The sequence below is a fragment of the Miscanthus floridulus genome, chromosome 9 (assembly GCF_019320115.1).
Source record: "Miscanthus floridulus cultivar M001 chromosome 9, ASM1932011v1, whole genome shotgun sequence".
Taxonomy (NCBI): Eukaryota; Viridiplantae; Streptophyta; class Magnoliopsida; order Poales; family Poaceae; genus Miscanthus; species Miscanthus floridulus.
In genome coordinates, this window is record NC_089588.1 from 118,537,323 (window position 1) to 118,560,915 (window position 23,593).

Here is a 23,593-nt window from a genome sequence, read left to right on the forward strand (position 1 = left end):
TGAGCCTCACGTAGAATTGCATCCCGTATAGCCTTAATCTCAGGTACACAGTCTTTTCTCAAACCATAGAGTTCCATTATCATCCATATGGAATTCTGGTGCCTTGCTAATCACTATGTTCTCCGCTATCTCTTTCAACTTCGCATCCTGACCCTTACGTATTTCTTGCTCCAGTGTGGGTTCTATCACCAACTCCACTGCATCACTTGACATAGCTGCTACTTGCACCTCCCACTATACCACAGCCAATCTGTAGTGACTCTAAATTGGTCGCTATAAGCCGTTATAACGACCAATCATCGGTCGTTATAACATTATAGCGACCGATGTATAAGTCAGTGTAAGTGACGTCGCTATAAGTCTATAGTGGCCGACAGGGTTTATAGCGAACGATAGTTAGACGCAAATATTTATACCGACCAATGATTTGTAACATGTTTTGGCGACCAATGATTTGAGGATATCAAACTTTTTGGCAACCGATAATCAGTCGCTATGAACTGGCACAATTATATATTTAATTTCACATTATACCATATAATTTTAGGCTTGTTTAACATCGATACAAGTTCACAGTACACATCAACCACATAATTGTATAAACAGATCTCATATATTCATTGAAATCAATATTTGTACAATTGTACTTTGGATAAATTCTATAAGGCACCTACCACACAGGCACACAACCCATGAACTTCTAAAGAGTTCACCATACAGAACACCAAGTACCCTAGCAATCCTGAAAGTACATGCTAGGAACACATCTGAGCACTCCACACCTTTTAGACCATCTTCCATGAGAACTCTAAATAGCTTGTCGACACCATCAAGCATGCTGCTTTACTAGCACCTCCCAGAACTACATGCCTGAAATCCACATGCAATCCAATATAAGTATTCTGGTATTCAGCTAGGATCCAATAAGTAGACAGGTGCAGGTGCAGTAAGAAAAGTATTTATTTACTTTTCTTATATTAAAGCCAACACACCACAGATTGAAGAACAGACTAGTGCCATCTGAATATTAATTCTTGAACGCCAACCATGAAGCCAAAAAAATTCTCGCTCAGCAAAGTGATGCAGATCCGAAGAACAATAATTCTAGGGCAAATAATATATCTCACCATATTCAGTTGAGGAGATGGCTCTAGTCTACCCCATTTTAATTATGCACACTACTGATCCAAAAGGCTATTATCATGAAACAATTTTAATGAAAAATCCAAAATATGGATACTTTTTCCATCTAAATGAATCAAAGATTAGAGACATGACACTGTCAACCTCGGTCTGACAGAGTCCCAAATTGGCAAGTAGCATTCACATCAGCAAGCATAAAAATGGATAGGTGCACATTCTGACAATGCACCATGTCAACCTGTGTACATTACAGTAAATAAAGTAGCAGGAAGTAAGCACATCCTAAATTAAAGTACATAAAATAGCTTTGGTCTTTTGGTCTTTGCATAAAGGGTAAAGACTAACTTCTTTGACAAATCAGCTGACGGAAAAGGCCTGTCATATTCCAGTTCATGATCAGCAAAACCTCCTTTCACACCTAACAATTGTCTATTTGATTATGAGAGAAATTCATTCGCCTCGGTGAATGGCAATGGTTTCAATAGGAATGACCACCACTTGATGTTCTCATCAATGGGGGACGACCACCATTTGGTTTTCTCATAGAATTCATATCAGAGCATAAGGCACACCAAGCACAAGTTAACACTGCACTTATTAAAGTCAAAATTTGAAACAGGTGGTGGATTCAGAAATGGAGTAAAGACTTGTATCTGTGAATTGAAAATAATATGATAGTGCAAAAAAAATTTGGATGTTTTCCAAAAGAATGTAGGATGGTTGACGAGTGATAGCAGCTGGCAAAACAGATACCTGATTTGTAAATGCAAAAGAGTTTTGTTGCCAATTTGACGAGGATTGTGGTTGTTCTAGAGCATAAACCTCGTTCATCCATCAGGTGTGCAATGGGGCGACAATGCTCTATTGTTGATGATCTGTTACTATTTCCTCTTCATCCTTCTTAAGTCTTCCGTCTTCCTATGATATCTGTGCCATAATACATCTCATATGAGAATTTAGCTAAGATACAATCAATATAATCACACTACCTGAGATCATGTGAAGATCAAAAAGAACTGATAAGAGTAGCTAACTGTCATATGTTTGACACAGAAGCTTCTTGCCGTACACAATACAGGTTGTATATGAAGTTTATCATTAGCTACTCTTAGCCCCACAGACCCTTTGTAACTGATGCTAATACCTCCAATTTAAAAAAGATACTATCATCAGCAGCATTACCTGAACTCAATGGGACAATGTGTTCATGAGAATCCCTTAAAAAATTAAACACCTAAGAAAGTTTACTTCACAGTTCTATGAATCAGTTAAGACCTGAAATTCATATGTTCCATCAAGGCATTTTCTCAGGCACTCAGTGTGAAGCCAACATTTCCAAATTCGATCAAGGCACTTCAGTTGTTGAGATAAAGTATACAATAGTGACAAAATGAAATATGGTCTGACTTCACACAAAAACACATGCAGCCACACAGGTTCACTGCATCTACATGATGCTGAAAGGTGTCTGAATTCAGTACACCCTTAAGCCTGAAAATTATATGCATATTTCTGCATGATGGTATCATTACCGTTGAATTTGTGATTTACATCATGATTTTAATGGTTTGGCAATGGGATCAAAGCTGAGGGTTTTTTAAAGAAAAGAAAAGTATACTTTATTATTTTGGAATGACTTAAATTTGGACCCTACCTAACCATCATCAAACACAAATATCATCCATTCAGAAACACATATCTATATTTGAAGCAGATAGATAGGAGCAAATTAAGTGACCACAGCTACTGACAACTTGGTTCCATAGAATTCAGCAATTCCTTCTTTCGAATATCCAAATAACCACAGCTCCCAATCACTCAGTTACTGTATTTTATACACCAACATAACCTTCTACAATTTCCTAAAAATAAAATCCCATTCTACTTTGTGCTTTATTTATTATAAGTTATGTTGACCTTGCAGTTTTCGCATAACAGGGATGCAGCATAGAAGGAATCCTTGTGTTCAGTAGTATCATACAAAGGATTGAGTCCCTGAAAATACAAAACATTCATTGAGGTCATACAAGTTAACTAACAATTTTTTGTTTTCAGGAAAAACCATTTTCTCACGCTTAGTTACCTATGTGACTCCAATTAGAAAGTCATAAGTATAATGAGGATTGAGATTATGAAATTGAAAAATAGCATAAGTAACATTTTACATGTACATAAATTTGCAAAGTCCAATAAACAAGAATACTTTAGATTTCTGTTTAACAGAAAAATGTAAAATTAGGCACCCAGAAACAAAATACCTCTGCTGCTCGGCATCTAGATCAATTCTAGCAGCAGCAACTAGCCATCAAAAAAAAGAAAACTGCACGGGGAAGACCATACCAGATGTGCATCCACTGTGGAAGGAACCTTTGCACTGCGCTTTGCCTCTGGTCAGCCACCGCCCGTGCCAACCATGTCGAAGGCTGCAGCTGCACCAACAACTGGAGGGCAGAGAGGGAAAAGCAGAGAGTCCTTCAGATCCAGGAGGCCAGGGCGTTGCTTGAGTCCAAGCTTGCACACAGCACCATCGAGGACACCATGGGCTGGGGGATCAAGGCTACCGTCGCCCGCGCTGCAGAGGAGTCCGCCACTGCTCGCACTGCAGAGAAGGCCCTCGTCGCTGCGGCAGAAGAGGGGGGCAGAGCTGGGGGTGAGGTGAGGATACGGTGCGACAGATCTGAGTTTGGGACATGGAAAGGAGAGAGAAGTGAAGGGGAAGAGTGCATTGATGGATCTCAGCTCGTCACCTATTTGTTGGTCGCGGCTGGCGCTAGACCTCAAGCATGGTGGTCTCGAGCGCGGCCCCGAGGTGGCTGCCACCCAGCGGCGGCCTCCTCGCGTGCCCCTCCAGTGGCTCCGAGCAGCGCCCCCCGCACGCGGCCCCAAGCAGCGGCCCTATCGAGCACGCAGCGTGGACGGCGACCCAGACGACCGCGGCGGCGGGGACGACGACCGCGGTAGGGACGGTGGTCCCGGTGAGCTCACGCCGGTGGTGGAGAAGAACACCCGAGGCAACGACGAGCGGCATAGTCTGTTTGGTTTTTTTACGGATGCACCTGGTGTGTTACACTCCGACCTGTGGGCCATGTAATTTTCTATGAGCCCGAGTGGGCTGGGCTGGACACGCCAAAAATAAAAATAGGCTATAGCGACGGATAGTTTGACTCTAATAAGTGTTTTTACCGATCCATCATCTGAGGTAAACAGCTAAATATATATAGCAACCGATGTATCGTCGATACGAGTAAAAATAGCGACCGATGATCTGTTAGAAATTTATAGCGACCGGTTATTGGACGTTAATATTACGTTTTAACGACCGTTGCCCGACACTATAGATTGGTTGTGGTATGGTGTCTTTGGCGTAACTCTTCCTGCTAAAAGCATCGGCAACAACTTTCGCCTTTCCAGGATGATTGTGTACCTCCAGATCATAATCTTTTATCAACTCTAACCATCGATGTTGTCTCATATTCAGATCTATCTGGGTGAATATGTACTTTAAACTCTTGTGATAAGTGTAGATATCACTCTTATGTCCAATAAGATAATGTCTCCATAATTTCAAAGCATGTACCACCGCTGCTAACTCCAAATCATGAGTAGGATAGTTTAGCTGATGCTTTCTCAACTATCGGGATGCATAGGCCACTACTCTTCCTTCTTGCATAAGAACACATCCGAGACCTTGACGAGATGCATCACAATAGATAGAAAAGCTCTTGCTCAAATCTGGCAAAACCAACACTGGGGCGGTAGTCAATCTTTTCTTCAATTACTCAAAGTTACCCTGGCACTCCTCGGACCACACAAACTTAGCATTTTTCTCCAACAAAGCTGTCATAGGCTTGGCAAGTTTTGAGAAACCTTCTATGAACCTTCTATAATATCTAGCCAATCCCAAAAAACTACGAATCTCTCCCACATCAGTTAGTAGTTTCCAATTCAACACATCTCTCACCTTACTAGGATCTACTGCTATTCCACCATTAGAGACAACATGGTCTAGGAAAGAAACTTCCTTCAGCCAAAACTCACACTTGCTTCACTTAGCATACAACTTGTGTTCTCTGAGCTTTTGCAAGACCAACCTTAGATGTTCAACATGCTCTTCTTCCGTTTTTAGAATACCAATATATCATCGATAAATACCACCACAAACTTATCCAAAAACTCCATGAACACCTTATTCATCAAGTACATAAAGTATGCAGGTGCATTGATCAAACCAAAGGACAAAACGGTGAACTCATACAAACCATACCTCATAGTAAAAGCTATCTTGGGTATGTCAGTCACACGAATCTTCAACTGATGATAACCAGAACGAAGATCAATCTTAGAGAAAACACAAGCACCTCTCAACTGATCAAACAAGTCATCAATTCTAGGCAACGGATACTTGTTCTTGATAGTAACCTCATTTAGTGACCGATAATCAGCACACATCCTCTGGGTACCATCCTTCTTGTCAACCAATATAACCAGTGCTCCCCAAGGTGACAAACTAGGATGAATAAAACCTTTCTCCTATAACTTCTTTATTTGTTTCTTAAGTTCCTCTAGTTCATTAACCCCCATTCTATATGGACACTTAGCTATAGGTGCAGTTCTAGGTAATAATTTAATAATAAATCAATGTCACGGTCAGGAGGCATACCTGGCAAGTCATCGGGGAACATATCCAGAAATTCATCCACTACTGGGTCCTCCTTGTTGACGCGATCATCAAGCTAGTTCACTATAGCTGTCGGCTGCTTCTGTACTACAACATCGACACTGATCCTATCCCCATTCTGTGTGGTCACAACAACTACCTTCTTCTTACACTGAATCATTGCTTGCTGTTGCATCATCCAATCCATACCCAAAATCACATCAATACCAGAGGTTCTCAACACAATGGGGCTCACTTTGAACTCTACCCCCCTTAAGGATAGACCAGCCAAGAGACAACGCTAAGAAGCTTTGCATACTACCTCCTGGTGAGTTTACTAGTATAGGATCTTTCATGGCACATAAGGGTATGCTATGTGTTCTAATAGACGCTTGTGATATAAAAGAATACGAAGCTCCAGAATAAAACAGAATGGTGGCAGGAGTTGAGTTGATATCAAACGTACCGAGCATGACTTCTGGTTCTGCAAGCGCCGTCTCTGTAGACACATGATTCACCTTTCCTGTGTTGGGTGCTGGCTTCTGATAACTATTCTACCTCTATGGGGTTTGCAGGTTTGGCTTCTCAGGGCAATTATGAGATAGGTAACCCTCTTTACCATAGCGGAAACACTTGTTGGGAGTGCTAGGGGCACTGGTCTTCATGGTAGTGTTGTTAGGCGCTCCCTGTCGTGGTGTCTGTTGACCACACTACTGCTGGGGACATTGGTTGCCATTCTGCTACTGATACAGTGCATGTTGCTGGTTCGGGTTGCGCTGAGGGTATTGACCACAATTCCTCGGACTGGGGGGTCCCTGGTACCTCTACTGGAAGCCTTGCTGAGGGTTGGTGCTTGGACGGGTATTGCTTCCGGAGGCCTATCCCTGAAGCCTCCTCTTCTTGGCCTCCATAGACTCAGACATGCCACGAGGCGGGTAGTAGCCTCCGGTGCTAATGCGAGCGGTCTTATTGGCACGAGACATCTACGGAATTAGATTTAGCTAGATTAGAAGCAATAATTTTCACAACAGAGTGAGGCAAAAGAAGCATAAAATTTAGCAAATAACAAGAGTGAGATGGGAAGCATGAAGTGAGTGAAGCAAAAGAGGCTAAAACGACCATTACTAACTAGGCTTGCATCATACAGTCAACACGACTCTGATACCAATTTATCACAACTGATTTCAAGGATAAAATGGGATGCATAATCTTATGTGCGCCTAAAGATCAGTCACACACATAAGCCAACAAATTATAAATAGTATCATCACAAGTGTTTATTACATCACGAATAATAAGACAGTCTTCACATAAATATAGCGGAAGTATAAAGAAAAATCTCTCGCGGAAGCTCAATTTCACAGAGACGTTGACTGGTTGACCACAAGTCTAGTAATCCTTAGGAAAGTAATCATTATCATAGCCATCTGTTACCCATCTGGGATTTTTATCCAAATAATAAAAATAAATAAGCATAAGTACATGTCGTACTCAACAAGTGTAACATGGGGTTCATACGGCTCAAAAGGCTTGACATAGGTTTAATAGCGTTCAGCTTTCAGTTGTCACAGTTTTAGCATAAGAGTAGCAACAAGTTGTTTCAATCCTAAAGTAAAACACATGATCAATGTAAACATGAATAATGAATAACATAAACAGATATTTCTTAGTGATTATCTATTCCATAAGTGTTTCAAGGCCACTCATGACCGTGAGCACGACTGATATACCAATTTTACACTCTATAGAGGTTGTGCACTTTCACTGTGAGTCGTGATTTACCCTTTCGCAGCAACATACAAGCATCTAGAAGCACTCATGCATAGCAAACAAAAGCTATAGATTAGAATAGTACACCAATCGACATAAAATCAAGATGAAAAGTTTGTAAAATGAATCTATGTCTCACTGCGAACACACAGATGCGTAGATCACAAAAATCAGAGCTAAAACGAAGAAGTTATGAATTAAACAAGATTTCTTTTAGTAAAATAATAGATTAAATCTAACCTCGAATTTTAAAAGTTGAAAACATACATAATAGTAGTATGAACATGTAGATTATATAATTACGAACCTAACACAAGTTGAACAGATCAAATAAGAGTTAAAACGAAGATTTTATGGCCAAAACAAGATTAGTGGCAAAACTGTAAATAGATGAAAACGTATTTTGCGTCTAAACCGAAAAAACTATGCTTTTAAAAGAAGAAGGCGTATTCTGGATTCGCACATTGGACTGTGGGTTCCATAACTAAAAATCCAAGGAACTCTTTAGCATAAATACTGGGATGGCGGGTTAAAATCCAAATAATTGTACGTGCCTTTTTGCAAAAACGACAGGCGAAGGGGTATCGGGCTCTGTCGGCCATTGGATCTGACTTAGATGGCTGAGATAAAAGAGAAGGAGATGGGTCCCCGGAGTGGCGCTATGCGCGACTACGCCATGGTCGGAATCAGCCCGACCTCGCCGGAGTCCGGCGAACCGGTGACTTCGGTCACCGTTGGACACGAGAAAGGCACGGGGAGCAAGAGGAGAACGAGGTGAACACGATGGAGGGGACTAGGGTGGCGGCGATAGCTCAGGGGTGACACGGTGCTAGATGGGGTGGCTTGAGCTCACCAGAGATCAACGGTGGCGCGGATACAAGCATAGAAGGCAAGGGAGAGAGCATGAGGGACAGCTGCAGGTTACTCACCTTCTCACGGAGCTCGAAGATGCGATCGAGGCGGCAGAAGAGCAGTGGCGATGGAGAGCAATGCTGTGGTGGCGCTTCTAGGGTTTCAGTGGTGCGGTGAGCTCAAGCGAGGGTGGCGGCTTGTGATGCTAGGGTCAGGTGAGGGCGGCGCAACACAAGGGTTCTATTTATGGGCGGCTTCGGCGCGCGGGTCACGTTAGGGCGCGGCGTAGAGGAGGCAGTCTTGGTGGTGACGGCAGTGTCCTGCTTGGACACGAGCTATTGGAGGATGACGTGGCTGACAAGTGAACCTGAGCTATCACCGACATAGGAGGTGCGGGCCACGATGTCAGCGAGAGAGAAGGGGAAAGGAGGGGCGCGACGCGGCGTGCGGGCCGTGGACTTGCCTTGCTGGGCCGTGCGAGTAAGCAAGGGGAGCGGGGTGGCCCAAGAGCAGGAGAGGGAGCAGCGCGGGCGGGACTGGGCCAATGGGCCGAATAGAGGGAGAGGGAAAATGAAATTTCTCCTTTTTTCTAATTTTCCAACCCAATTTTGAAATGCAAATTCAAATCAATTTGAAGTTTGATTTCAAATCACAGAATTCAAAAATAATATGCAACAACATGAATGCATAGACATGTATGTAGACCTATATTTGATTTTAATTTTAACAAAGTTATTATTTTTCTAAATTTAAATGCTCACAAAAATGCATAGTTAAATCATTTTCTCCTATTTTAAAATTATGGAAATTTTAGGGTGTTACAGCCATGAAGTCTACTAACGCTTGTGACTTGATGGTTGTTCATGGAACGTAATTGATCTCAAACTAAGATAACTCTGTTGCCCATTTTTCTATTCTTCCGGAGGCTTCTTTGTTTCCGAGTGTATCACCAAGCGGCTGCAAAGATGGTACTATGATCTCATAGGCTTGGAAGTAATGCTTCAGCTTTCTTGAAGAGATCAAAAATGCGTATGCTACTTTCTCAATCTCTGAATAGTTTAGCTTTGCTCCTGACAGGGCTTCTAAGATGTAGTAAACTAGATGTTGGGTGACCTTCGACTCTTCACGCTTCTCGTGGACAAGTACCCCACTGACTGCTTGGTCAGAGGCTGTGGCATATAACAGCAAAGAGGCCTCTAGTTCTGGCACTGTTACCATAAGCTTGGTGGCCAGGTAGTTCTTCAGTTGTTTGAAAGCCTGCGACTGCTCTGGACCCCATTTCACTTTGTCTCCGCCCCTCAATGCTTTGAAGAAAGGGAGGCTACGCTCTGCTGATTTTGAGATCAACCTGCTCAACGCTCCTATTATTTCGGTGAGCTTCTAGACATCTTTCTTGGACGATGGTTCTACCATGGAGATTATGGCCTTCGTTTTGTCTGGGTTGGCTCTTATGCCTTCAGGCCCTATGATGTATCCTAGCATTTTGCCCTTGCTTACTCCAAAGACACACTTCTTTGGGTTGAGTTTTAGCCCTACTTCTCTTAAGTTGGCAAAGGTTTCTTTCAGATCTGTTATGTGGTTTGCCTCATGTTTGCTCATCACGACAATGTCATTGACGTAGGCTATGATGTTTCTCTGCAGTTGTTGGCTGAGAACTGCCTTTGTCATCCTAGCGAAGGTTGATCCAGGATTTTTCAATCCTTCGGGCATTCTTGTGTAGCAATAGGTTCCAAAGGGGGCAGTGAAGCTTGTTTTCTCTTCATCTTCTTTGTAGAGCCAGATTTGGTGATATCCAGAGAAGTAATCTAGGAGGGAAAAGCACTTACAGCTTGCTGCCTTGTCAATAGAGGTATCTATTCTTGGCAGTGGAAATGGGTCTTTCTTGCATGCTTTGTTTAAGTCTGTGAAATCTATACACATCCTCATCTTGCCATTTTCTTTGGTACCAGGACTACGTTTGCCAGCCATTCTGGGTATTTGACCTCTCTAATGACATTGACATCTAGGAATCTTTGGACTTCTGCTTTTGCTGCTATTATTCTTTCTTCTGACATTTTCCTTTATCACTACTTTTTAGCATCATTCTAGGATTGATGTCGAGAGAATGTTGTATGATATCCCTGTTGACGCCCTTCAGGTCAGAAGCTGACCATGCGAAGACATCTTTGTTTTTGGCTAGCGTTTCTATGAGCTCTATTTCTTCTTGCTTGGACAAGTTACCTCCGATAGCTACCTTTCTATTTGGCACTTCATTTTCTAGTGGAATAGTTTTTGTTTCTTCCTGATTTTTGAGGTCTGTTTTGCCCTTTGACATATCTGGAGGCTATGACTAGTCATCTCTGGCTGCCTCGACGGAGTTGATATTGCGTTGAGATTTGTAGATGGCTCTCTCGATGTTTCTTGCTTCTTTCTAGCTGCCATGAATTGTGATGATTCCGTGCAAAGCTAGCTTCTTCATACACAGATAACCCATGTGAATGGCTACATTGAACTTGTTTGTAAATCCCCTTCCAAAGATGGCATTGTATAGTTAATACAAATCTACTACATCAAAGGTCACATACTCTATTCTTGCATTTTCTTGACCTCCAAAGGAGACTGGGAGGGATATTTTCCCTAGTGCTTCTATCCTTTTTCCTCTGAATCTGATCAATGGTGAATCCGAAGGCTGTAGGTGGCTCCTGCTTAGCTTCATCTGATCGAAGGCATTTGTAAAGATGATGTCTATGGAGCTTCTAGAGTCGATGAGAATTTTGTTGATTTCCCATCCAGCAATGTTGGCTTTGATTACCATGGCATCAGTATGAGGGTAGCTTTCTAACTGCAAGTCTTGCTCTGAGAATGTAATTGGGGTCTTCGACCAATCCACGTCGCGCACTAGTCCTTGAACTGCTATATTGTTGACCAATCTTAGGTGATCTTTCTTTTTCTTCTTTGTCTGAAACTCCATGGAAGAGCCTCTGGCTATGGGTAGTATCATACTGATGGTTGGAAGGGGTGTGTGAGGGTTTATCTGGTTTTCTAGGTTGGGTTCGCTTTTGGGTGCTAGGAGCTATAGTGATGGTGGGGGAGGCAAGGATTCTATTTGTCTACTTTGGTTCTGGAGTGGCTGGTTAGTCTCGATGAATGTTATGTGCGGGGCCTTGGGTTTACATACGTGAGGCTGGCCTCCGCGCGATGGTTGCTGGGCAGCGCCTGCTGCTGGGCACTTGTCTCCATGCGGGTAAGAAGTTTAGGTAGTAGGCAGCTGCTAAGGTAGATGGATGAATTTGGGTGGAGTTTAGCCCTGGGTATACTGGGCAGTACTGTTGTTGGTTTGCTCCGAAGGTGTGGTTCACCTCTCTGGAAGCTTGATGTGGCGGAGGGGAGGGTTGGCTTTATTCTTGATCCTTGCTTGCATTTCTTTGGCATCCAGGCAGTCCCTTGTTATGTGCCCCTTGTTTTCTCCATAAAAGAAATAATACTGCCTTCGCTGCCTCTAGTTCTGGTTTTTGTTCTAGCTTCTACCTCGGATGTTCCTTTTTGCTTTGGGTTGCTTTTGGGGCACATTGTTTGGGTCCACCTTTGCTGATTGATGCGCCTACTGGGCGTTGGCTTGCTCTATGTTGAAAATTTGCTGGCTCTACCCTTGCTGAGATTGTGGATGAGTTTGGTTTCTACTGATCCTTTGAGTGTTTCTGTTGGTGCTTTGAAACTGCTTGCTTTCATTTTGATCATCAAGACTTCTGCGGAGGTCGTTATCGGACCTGCAATACTTCTCGAACTCATTGTAGAGCTCTTCGATGGTTCGAGGCTTTTCTCTATCTAGATGGGCTACAAAAGGGCCTATGCAGAGGCCTTTGATTACTACTTCGATGGCCACATCCTCTATGACATTGGGTGCCTTTTCTTTCATTTGCACAAATTTCTAGAAGTAATCTTTTAGGGCCTCTCCTTGGTTTTGCTTGCACTCGAATAGGTCCATGGAAATTAGGGATTCACTTGTGAATCCTTTAAAATTTGCCAAGATCTTATCGCGGAGGTCCTCCCATGAATACACGGACCTTGGCCTTAGCATTGAGTACCAGGCTAAGGCGTCACCTTTGGCAGCGATGACAATGGATTTGGCTAACACTGCTTCATTTCCGCCGACGGAGGCAACTGCTGCCTCAAAGCTCATGATGAACTACTGGGGTCTGTCCTTCCACTGAATTTTGGTAGGGTGATTGGTTTGTAGGAAGGGGGCCAAGGTGAGTTTTGAAGGCCTTCGGGTAGAGGTGATTTGGAATCAATTGTTCTGTTCGGTTGTGGAGAGGTGTATGGGGTGCCAAAGGCTGGTTGTATAATAGAACATGGGGGTGGGTTGGGTTGGTTTTGATTTGTCAAGTGGGGGTGGCTGGTAGTGTTGAGGTTGGACTAGGAAGGCTGCATGCTTTGTATCTAGGCTTGCAGGATAGCTAGCTGTTGCTTAATCTTCGCCGCATGGCTGAGGCCTGTGCCGCTTGCTGATTTGCAGCAAAGGCTACCGCGACTCTGTCTCTTTCTTGCTGCATGCTCTGTAGCTGGGCCTATAGCTGCTGTAACTCTTGCTCTGGAGTGGGGCTTGGGGATTGTTGGTCTTCGGATGTCGGAGGCTAGTCTTCGACCGTTGTCTCTTCCTCAACTTGATCCTCTATGGCTGTGGCGTAGGTGCTGTGGGTGGTGCGCCTAGGCCATCCTCTAGCCAAAGGCTCTATGGGAACCCGGGTGGAGGCTGCTCTCTTTCTTGCCATTTGTGGGTTTTGCTTGGCCAACACTTTGGTGGGCGCCAATGTTGGAGGCAAAGGTCTCCGATAGGGTAGTAGTTGGCACAAGTACCGATGAGTTAGGGTTTCATTAATGAGCTACCAACCAACCATGGGTTGCCCTTCCCCTTTTATAGGGCGCTCCCCTTGCTACCTTCATACATTACAATTTTGCCCCTCAACCGCCTCGGTATATTCCCGTAATATTCCTACTGTAGCTCCATCACATGGGGTTCCTTTGGACCTTAGCCGCTTGCGTTCCACCCTTTCCCACTAAGCTCCGGTGGTAGGCCCAACGGGGGCCCAAGATCCCCTTCCCTTGCAGCGTTGTCTTCGCGTCCTACCTTGAGGTCTTCGGCTTCTCCAGGAGGTCTGGCTCCTTCCGACGCATGGGCCAGCCTCCGCCCAACTACTAGGCACGGGCGGAGGCTCTCACGTATCCCACGAAGGGCCCGGGAGGTCATTTCCACGCCCCACCCGAGGGGGCCTCCGCCCACTCTTGGCCTTCGATGCGAAGGTCTTCCGGACGTCCCTGCAAGGTGCCTGAAGAGAGTGTCAGAGGTTCATCTCAAGTTTATCCTATGGCCTTCGCGAGTTCAAACCCTGGTGTCCCAACACCCACTATATGTACTACGTATACGCAATGTACTACATATTGTTCATGCCAAATAATGTACCACTTAACAAATATTTTTTACTTTCTAAACTGTAATAAACAACTAAAGAAAATAACTAGCACCAATTAATATTTTATGGGTTGTTCTTCACATAAACTTAATCCCATTTTAGAAAAATATGAATGTTGACAATAAAAAAATTTAAACCCAAACCCTAGTTCTAGAAATAGATCCAAACCAATCCATACTTAAAAAATAAAAAAGACCATTAAAAACAAGTCAGGGTCACTAAATAAGGGTAGAGTGTTGTTCCTCTACTAAATTTACCATAGTACCATCAAAGATTTGATATAATACAAACAAGAGAAAATCAAAATCCTAATTAAACATTAATATACAACTAAAACATTAAAAAGAAGCTTGGAATAACATTTATTTACCATCTAGAACCTCTTCCACTAAAGTAATCCTAATCAAAACCTCCCCCTAGATTTGTAATTTTAAGGAGATAGCCCAAGACCACCCCTTCCTTCCTCCTCGAATAAATGCCCCGAGGATGATGAAGGCAGCTTGCTACATATACCTAGAGCGTTTGTAGAGGTGGCTCTCTCTCTATGTATAGAGCGGCCTCTACAAATGCATCATTAAAAGCGACTCTATATACAGCCGCATCTACAAATGCATCTTTAGAGGCAGATGACATTACCGGTTTCAGCTAAAGATGCATTTGTAGAGGTGGCTAGCTTAGTGGGTCCCATGGACCGCACTACCCCAAATGGCAGGTGTCTCTACAAATCAATTGTATAGTAGTGCATCGTCTAATGTGAAAGCCAGCAACAACAATGCATCATCCTTCTACTCCAAGCAACGAGCATTGCACCTTGGGATGATGATGTTGTATGTACTCCCTCTGTCCCAAAATAGATGTTATTCTCACTTCTGGAGAAGTCAAGCACTTTTAACTTTGACCAAATATAGATATATATAATATTAAGAGTACACTGCACCAGCGGTCCCTAAACTTATACCGCTGTGTCATCCCAATCCCTAAACTCGCAAATCGACCGTTTAGGTCCTTAAACTTATTCATCTGTGTCATCTCGGTCCCTAAATTTATTCGGCTGTGTCATCCCGGTCCCAAAACTTGCAAATCACCCATTTAGGTCATCAAACTTGTTCAGTTGTGTCATCCTGGCCTCTAAACTTGGTTTTGAGTCTCATTTGGATCAAAACAGGGTCATCTAACAACTTTATATCAAAAAATAATTCATACCTTTTTCATATGAACTCGAATAAAGACAAACTTTATATCAAAATTGTAGTCCTCGACGCGATCTACGACTTTGTAGTTTAAAAGTTTTTGAATTAAAACTGTTTAGGATCCCAAAATATTATTGTATGTTTATAGATTTTGAAATTTGAAATTTAAAATTATCAAACAATCTTGAATATTGATATGGTCTATATGAAAGTTATAGTTCTCAATACGATCAACAACTTTGTAGTAAATTTTTTTTTGTTTGAAGTCATTTAGTGTCCCAAAATTTAATTTTAAATTTCAAATTTCAAAATCTATAAACATATAATAATATTTTAGCACCCTAAACAGTTTTAATTTAAAAACTTTTCAACTACAAAGTTGCAGATCGCGTCGAGGGCTATAATTTTGATATAAAGTTTGTCTTCATTCGACTTCATATGAAAAAGTTATGAATTATTTTTTAATATAAAATTGTTAGATCATCCTGTTTTGACCCAGATGAGACTCAAAACCAAGTTTAGGGACCGGGATGACACAACTGAACAAGTTTAAGAACCTAAACGGGTGATTTGCAAGTTTAGGGACCGGAATGATACAGTCGAACAAGTTTAGGGACCGAGATGACACAAATGAATAAGTTTAAGGACCTAAACAGTCAATTTTCAAGTTTAGGGACTGGGATGACACAGCAGTATAAGTTTAGGGACCGCTGGTGCACTTTACTCTAATATTAATATTTTAATACATAATTAGTATCATTAGGTAGATCGTTGAATATACTTTCGTAATAAATTTATTTGAAGATATAAATATTATATACATTTTCTACGAACCTAGTCAAAGTTGAGAAAGTTTGACCTGCATGTATCCCATAACAACTTCTATTTTGGGACAGAGAGAGTACCACCTTTGTACTATCTAGTTCTTTTAGATGATCCTCTGCAACACGGACAATCAAAGAATCCAATTCGACGACACAGAATCATTCACAGAGTGCAATCACGGGATATTGGTTAGTCACGTTTGCTTTTTGAACAGGCTCTGTTTACTCTGTCTTGAATGGACATCGCCATGTTGCAGGTGCAACTTATGGTACTTCATTAAAGAAAGACAGAAGCTTGTGCTAACCTGAACCCTAGGGTACCGTTTAGCTCCAAAAATTTTGCCAAATTTTTCAAAATTTTCCGTCACATCGAATCTTTGGACGCATGTACGAAACATTAAATATAAATAAAAAATAAAACTAATTACACAGTTTAGACGAAATTCACGAGACGAATCTTTTAAGCCTAATTATACTATAATTGGACACTAATTACCAAATAACAACGAAAGTGCTATGGTACCTTTTCGCCAAAAAATTCGCCAACTAAACAAGGCCTAGCTATATTTTTTTGGCTTCACTATTCAATCAACCCTTACTCCTGAGCAGGGAGCAGAATTAATACTAGGCTTCATATATATTTACCACTTACAACTAATCAAAATTGTTTACCTTAGGCCCTGTTTGATTCTTGGACTAACAACTAGTTGGCTAAACTTTAGCTCTGGAGGATCCAAATAGGAGGACTAATGGGTGGGCTAAATTTTAGCAAAAACCTAACTAGTTGTCAGTTTACTGGTCCATAGAACCCAACTATCAGGAGCTAACAACTAGTTCTAATCTATAAAAACCAACAATTAGTTCTAGATCCAAATTGGTAGGGACTAACAACTACACTACTACAGGATGGCCTTTTTGTCCTGGGCGGTAACGGCCTTTAGTCCCGGTTACCGTGCCGGGACAACGATCCCGGGACTAAAGGTGGAACCTTCAGTCTCGGGTCATCGAGCCGGGACTAAAGAGGGACATTTAGTCCCGGTTGGTGTTACCAACAGGGACTAAAGGCCCTCCAGCCGAGCAAACATGGCCGCACCCTTTAGTCCCGGTAGGTAACCCCAACCGGGAATAAAGGTTCCTTTTCTTTTTCTTTTTTTTTGTTTAATTTGTTTTCAGTTCAGTTACACATATTTGTTTAGTATATAATATGTTTTTATGTACGTATTCTATGCTGCTAATATAAATACACGCACGCATATAATTACATCTAATTCTCATCTTGAGCATTATTATATTCGAATAAAGTATGAAACTATATATATTATAGATATATATGTATATATACAACACTTTCATAATCTTGTTCTCGAAAATAACGATATCAATAAACATTTAATTTATATCATTTATTCCTTAGGATCAAAGTAGAACTCGCCGTTGGGATTTAGCACTTTTTCTAGAAGAAATCCTGCTATTGACTCTTGAACTGCTTTCAGATGGTCTTTTTGCATGTCCCTTTGTTTCAACCATTCAGTCTTGCATTTGAAATAAAAGGAAAAGTATTAATACATATATATATATATATATATTCATTTAAAAATAAATAAAAAATTGATATATACGTACTCTGAGGACATCTTCAGGAGTTCTTCTTATGTGTGCAGTGATAAATTCACAAACGTAGTATCCACACAAGTTATTACCTGGTTGCTGCCGTAAACACCACTGTACGAGAAGAAGATTATTCTCATCATCTCACACGTAAATTGGAGTACGATATAGTAATTAAACACGTGGAGAAGTATATATAGTACAACTTACTGGTATTTCAACTACATTAAGTGGTGCCTTGCAATCCTTGTGGTGTTGCCGAATAAACTCTTTCCAAACCCTGTGCGACCAATATTATACGATCATTAATAAAGTATGGCAAAGTCTATTCAATAATAGTTGTGCGCGAGAGATTGAAATTACCCCTGGATAATGTCTATCATATCTTGGTATAGTGCCCGCTCTTTTCTCAATGAGTCCAAGATTACTAACCGACTTGAGTTTAACTCAATGACAATGAGTATCCAGTGAAACCTGCATTGGTTTATACACACACGTACATGCATATAAGTTGTATTGATATTACATAAAATGTGTAGACTACATTATTATTAACACTTACTCAAAGTTGTACGGGAAAAGTATTGTTGTCTTGTCATGCTGCTTCATGAAGAACCTCATGATATTCTTCTGTGCTTCAGATATCCACTACTCCTTGACAATAATATCGGTTTTGAATACGATATAAGGATCAATAAAGCCAACACTGGTGTCTTGTATTCTTTGGAGCTCTGACATTTGGAATCTATATATAAATATAAGTTACATGTGAGGATAATTATATACACGTACGCATGGAAGTGAGTTTATTAAATAAAAGTAAGAATCACTTACAAACAAAAGCAGCTAATGATTGATTTGTCCAGAGCGTCCATATGGTATAGTTGATGCAATTCTTCAAAACTAATATGTAAGATGTCATCGCCATGGAAGTAATGATGGTCTCTAAATCTGACAAAGATTCACTCCTCACCCCTGCCACATGCCTGCATGTACCACTTGTTGAGCAAGTACATTTGCGTACCCAATTCATTCAGAGCCGCAGGGTTGTACAGACTTTTGCCAAATTTATAAGTCTTCCAGGTATCAACTTCCAGGTTCTGGATTAGAGCTTTGCCCATCAATTGATCCAAGGTTAAACCAGTTAGTTCAAAAAAAGCATTAAGGTCTTGAACTGACACTTCTCCAGAGTTGTCTGATCGATAGACTTCTATGTTGGAACCATATTCATTAGCAACAATAAGATTTTGCATTGGTTGCTTCTGTTGTCTGAGCTGTGGGACATCCTTCCCTGATGCTCTTTTCCTTTTCTTATCTGCATCATGTGACTTCACGAGGGAGCGGCCATAGTTTGATAGTGGCGGAGGCTTACGAAGTTTAAGCATCTTTTTCTTGTGAGCTTCGACCTTCTGCCTCAGCAGATCTCATGGTATGTAAAAGTATGGCTTCTCCTTAAGCTTCGCTTGTCTCTGCTTTTGGATATCTATAAAAAAAATCTTCCACTTTTTTGTCTTCTTCAGCTGCTATTTGCTCATCAGTCTTTTCAGGAAGTATTTCTTGAGAAATAACTCTCTTTTTTGGGGTCTTCTTTGCCGCCGGGACCTTAGACGTCTCTATAGTGCGTCGCTGTGGAGGGGGTGGGGGTGGTGTTGGAGACCGGCGTGGAGGCGATGAGGCCGGTGTTAGAGACCGGCGTGGAGGCATTGGAGATCGTTGTGGAGGCGGTGGGGCCGGTGTAGGAGTTGGAGATCGTTGTGGAGGCGATGGGGCCGGTGTAGGAGTTGGAGATCGCCATGGGGATGAAGTCGTCTCGCCCCCCGCGACGTTGTGATGAGATGGGGAATGAATGATTGTGCTAGGCTGGGGGGAGACCCTGCTACAAAGACAAGTTGTGAGTCAATTATTTTTGAAGCCAATATAAAATTAATGGAAAATAATATTTCATTCACTTTCATTCGTACCTAGGGTGAGGTAGGGGAAGCGGTGGCGCCCCAGGAATGATGATGAAGTGTTTGCGCCATTGAATAAATGTCTTCTCTGCTTCTCCTAGTGTCTTCACCCCATCACCGCCTTCAATGTCAAGAGGAACATTGCTATAACCTTTGAGCACTCTATCGACCGAGATGCTAGCATATTCAGGTTGAATAACTGACCCATGGATTCTTGGTGTCTTCGTTCGATCTATTGGAGATACAACCCCGACAGCCACCATGATTGATGCATTATTACCATCTAGAATGTGCAGCTCACATGTTGTTAGAGGCTCGGTAATGTCATCAATAGGGAAGCGCAACCCAGCGTTATCTTGAATAATTGGTAGCTCCATGGAAGCACAACTACTTTTCATCTGACCAACGGGGCTAATGGTGACTCCCGGCGTTGATTGCGGTTGCATTTGACTCATTGCTAGCTGCACTTGCCTCTTGATCTCCTCCTGCATTCTTGCCTCAAGAGATTTTTCTCATTCACGTGATTCAAGCAATGCTTGTCGTGACTCATTAACAAATTGCTCCAATACACGGATTTGGTCTACCTCCTCATCCTTCTTTCTCTGGTGGCTTCTGTAGGTATCCTTGTCTGCTGGGAATGCTTGTAGCCATAGAACCGCCCCATAGCCTCTTGTTTGACCACCGTGTTCAGGATTCTCTAGGGCATATGTCAATTCATCCTTCTCTCTATTGGGCTTGAAAACACCACTATCAGCTTCTTCCCTAGCATGAGCTAGTCTCTGTGTTGCTCTCTAAATTTTTTGGCCAAAAATTAGCTTGCTAGTGTCTGGGTCTAGGCTTCCCCCATGAGCGTAGAACCAATTCTTCGTGCGTTGAGGTCAGTTCTTCTCTATTGTTTCAGGTATGATTCCCTTGGCAGTAATCTCTGCTTCTAGGTTCTGCCACTTGGGAATAGCACTCCTATAACCACCTGATCCCATGCGATGATGGTATTGCTTCTGTCGGGCATTCTGCTGATTCCTCATCACACGTTCCTCACTCTCTTGAGATGTCTTGTATTGTACGAAGTCATCCCAATGGGACTCCAACTTGACAAACGCCTTAGCATTGAAATCCGGCGTATCATTCTTCAAGATAAACTTTTTATACAATGTCTTCTTCCAACTCTGGAACAATGTTGCCATCTTCTTCATTGTCCAATCCCTCACTAGCTCCTTCAAAGCATCATCTGCTTGTAATGTGAAATGTTGAGTGATATCTCTCCAAGCTAGGTTCTTGTCATGATTAGATACAAAACTAACATTAGAAGCGGATATCTTCTGCTTCCATTCACGAGCACTAACTGGGATCGTATCCGTTACAATGAACCCACATTGATTGACATATGTCTGAGCATGGGGTCCCAATGGTTTGCCGTTGTCGGTGTCGAATTCTAATATTATGAAACGGCCCTCTAATGGCTTTTTTGGCCCTTGAACTTTCCTACTCTTGTCGGTGGTTGATGTAGATCCAGAGACCGGCTACATGAGTAGAAACACAACGATTAACAACAAATATACGTATGCATGCATCTATAAGAGATGATAGATAATCGAATATACCTCGCCAGTATTTTCTTGCGCGACAATTTGTTGATCTTCAACCACCGGGATATTCAGGATATCCTCATAATCAGCAAAGTACTGACTCGTGTCATCTACATCCGCATTGGTGCCGGCATTGATAATATCCGCCATTATGTCATCATTCAAGTTATCATCCGGAGCAGCCATTTATATCTTTAAGATAACACATAGATAGAATTACTATGGCACATAACATAAGTACATGTGATAACACATATAGAATTACTAAATCCAATTAAATATAATAACACATAATATTTCATAAGGATAAACAATAATAAGGTATAGGCTTTGGAATCGAATCAAAAACACTTTCGATCCAAAAACATGGAAATAAGTACATGTATATATACACATAGAATGATACAATTTTCTCTCTCTCTCTCAACACATAGAAGTAAGTGCATATGTATATATCTCTAGATATGCATGTGATAACACATAGAATGTCTCTCTAGATACAATTTTCTCTCTCTCTCAACACGTGGAAATAAGTACATGTATATATACACATAGAAATACTTAAGTACAAATGTATACATATAGAATCTCTCTCTAGATATGCATGTGATATAGATAGAATTACTAATAAAATATCCAAGTGATATATAGATAGAATTACTAAAATAAAATATGCATGTGATATAGAGATAGAATTACTAATAAAATATGCATGTGTCAATTACTAAAACAAAATTAAATCTAACATATATATAGAGAGATAGAATATAATTACTAAATCCAATAAAATAAAATAACACATATATATCTAGATAGAATTAATTACTAAATCTAATTAAACCTAACATATATACATAGATAGAATTACTAAATCAAAATTAAATCTAACACATATAGGGAGAGATAGAATAATAATTACTAAATATATCAAAAACTATAATAAAAAACTATCTAAAAAACTATCTAAATAAAGTACTAATTAAATTTTAATACATTTAAATCTAATTAACATATATAAAAAACTATCTAAAAAACTAACTAAAAAACTAAGAATAAACTACTAATTAAATTTTAATACATTTTAATCTAACATATATATCAAAAACTATCGAAAAAACTATCTAAATAAACTAGTAATTAAAATTAACATACAATTTAATCTAACATATATATCAAAAATAATCTAAAAAAACTAGAAACTTTGTAAAAAAATATGGCCGAGAGCAGCTAGCTTGCAGGCTAGCTGGGGCGGATGGCGGGCCGGGCAGGGCATGCTGGAGACGAGCTCAATGGCCGCCGGGCGGGGCTCGATGACGAGGCCAGGCGGGGGTAGACGACGACGGTAGCGCGGCAGAGACGAGCTCGATGTCCGGGCACGGTAGAGACGAGATCGACGTGTAGATCAAAAAGTAGAAGATGAACAGAACAGGAACCGTTGGATATATATAGGCCGGGACTAAACGTCATTTAGTCCCGGCTGGTAAGCCGAACCGGGACTAAAGGTCCAACCCTTTAGTCCCGGGCTCGGCTTACCAGCCGGGACTAAAGGAGCTTTAGTCCCGGTTGGTGTTACCAGTCGGGACTAAAGGTATTTTTGGGCGGGCAATTCCGCCCACCCTTTAGTCCCGGTTCCTGGCCTAGGCCGGGACTGAAGGCCTGAAAATTTTGGCAGCCCGCCAGAGTAATTGGAAAGGCCTGTGATTTTGATTTTGTTCTCCTTGTTTAATACTAGGTTAATCAATTAATTCTATAGCAACTTCAATACTTTACAATATTTATTTTAAAAAATACTATTGATTATTGTAAATAGGAAAATTTTGTAACCTAAAGTTTTTAATTTCTTTTATGAATATAGAATATAAATGTTACTAATACTAAGTATTTTGTTAATGCAAAAATATATTTGTAACTTAAAATTAATAAAACTAATATTATTCGATAGGAAATTTATTATCACATTATTGTAACGTCAATGTTTCAATTTTTTCTCGATTTTTTTACCAAAATGACGGGAAATTATTGTTGAACCTATAAAAATAAAGAAAATATAGTATTTTTGTTCTACAACTTTTTCAAATGAAAAAATGGCATATATAAGGATTGTAGATCTTGATGAGTTGAACAAACTTAATATTCAAAACTTTTTAATTTGAGACAATTTAGGGTTCCGAAAACTAGTTTGTAGGTGTCAAAATTTAAAAATCATAAATTTGAACCATCTAAACTTTCTTAAATGGAAAGTTTACCAAAACAACAATTGTATATCTTGATGATTTCAACAAACTTGGTATTCAAAAGTTTTCAATTTGAGACAATCTAGGGTTCCAAAAACTAGTTTGTAGGCGTCAAAATTTAAAAATCACAAATTTGAACCATCCAAACTATCTCAAATGGAAAGTTGACCAAAACAACAGTTGTATATCTTGATGAGTTTAACAAACTTGCTATTCAAAACTTTTCAATTGGAAGTCATTTAGAGTTCATAATACTAGAGTCAAAGTGTTGTTTTTTCATTTGACCAAATTTAACTTGGTCAAACTTGCTCAAATGAGACACTAAATGAC

At 40.9% G+C, this 23,593-nt stretch overlaps 1 long non-coding RNA gene across 2 annotated transcripts; it reads right to left on the reverse strand.

Moving 5' to 3' along the window:
* Nucleotides 1-580: 580 nt before the first annotated feature.
* Nucleotides 581-4,201, reverse strand: LOC136482767 (uncharacterized). Of its 2 annotated transcripts, XR_010765195.1 has the most exons (5): nucleotides 3,891-4,201; nucleotides 3,484-3,763; nucleotides 3,061-3,138; nucleotides 1,897-2,070; nucleotides 582-870 (listed from the first exon to the last, which is right to left on the reverse strand). It is a non-coding gene; the product is annotated as an uncharacterized lncRNA (long non-coding RNA). The 2 variants fall into 2 exon arrangements; XR_010765194.1 differs by having other exon boundaries at nucleotides 581-870; nucleotides 1,897-3,138.
* Nucleotides 4,202-23,593: the final 19,392 nt, after the last annotated feature.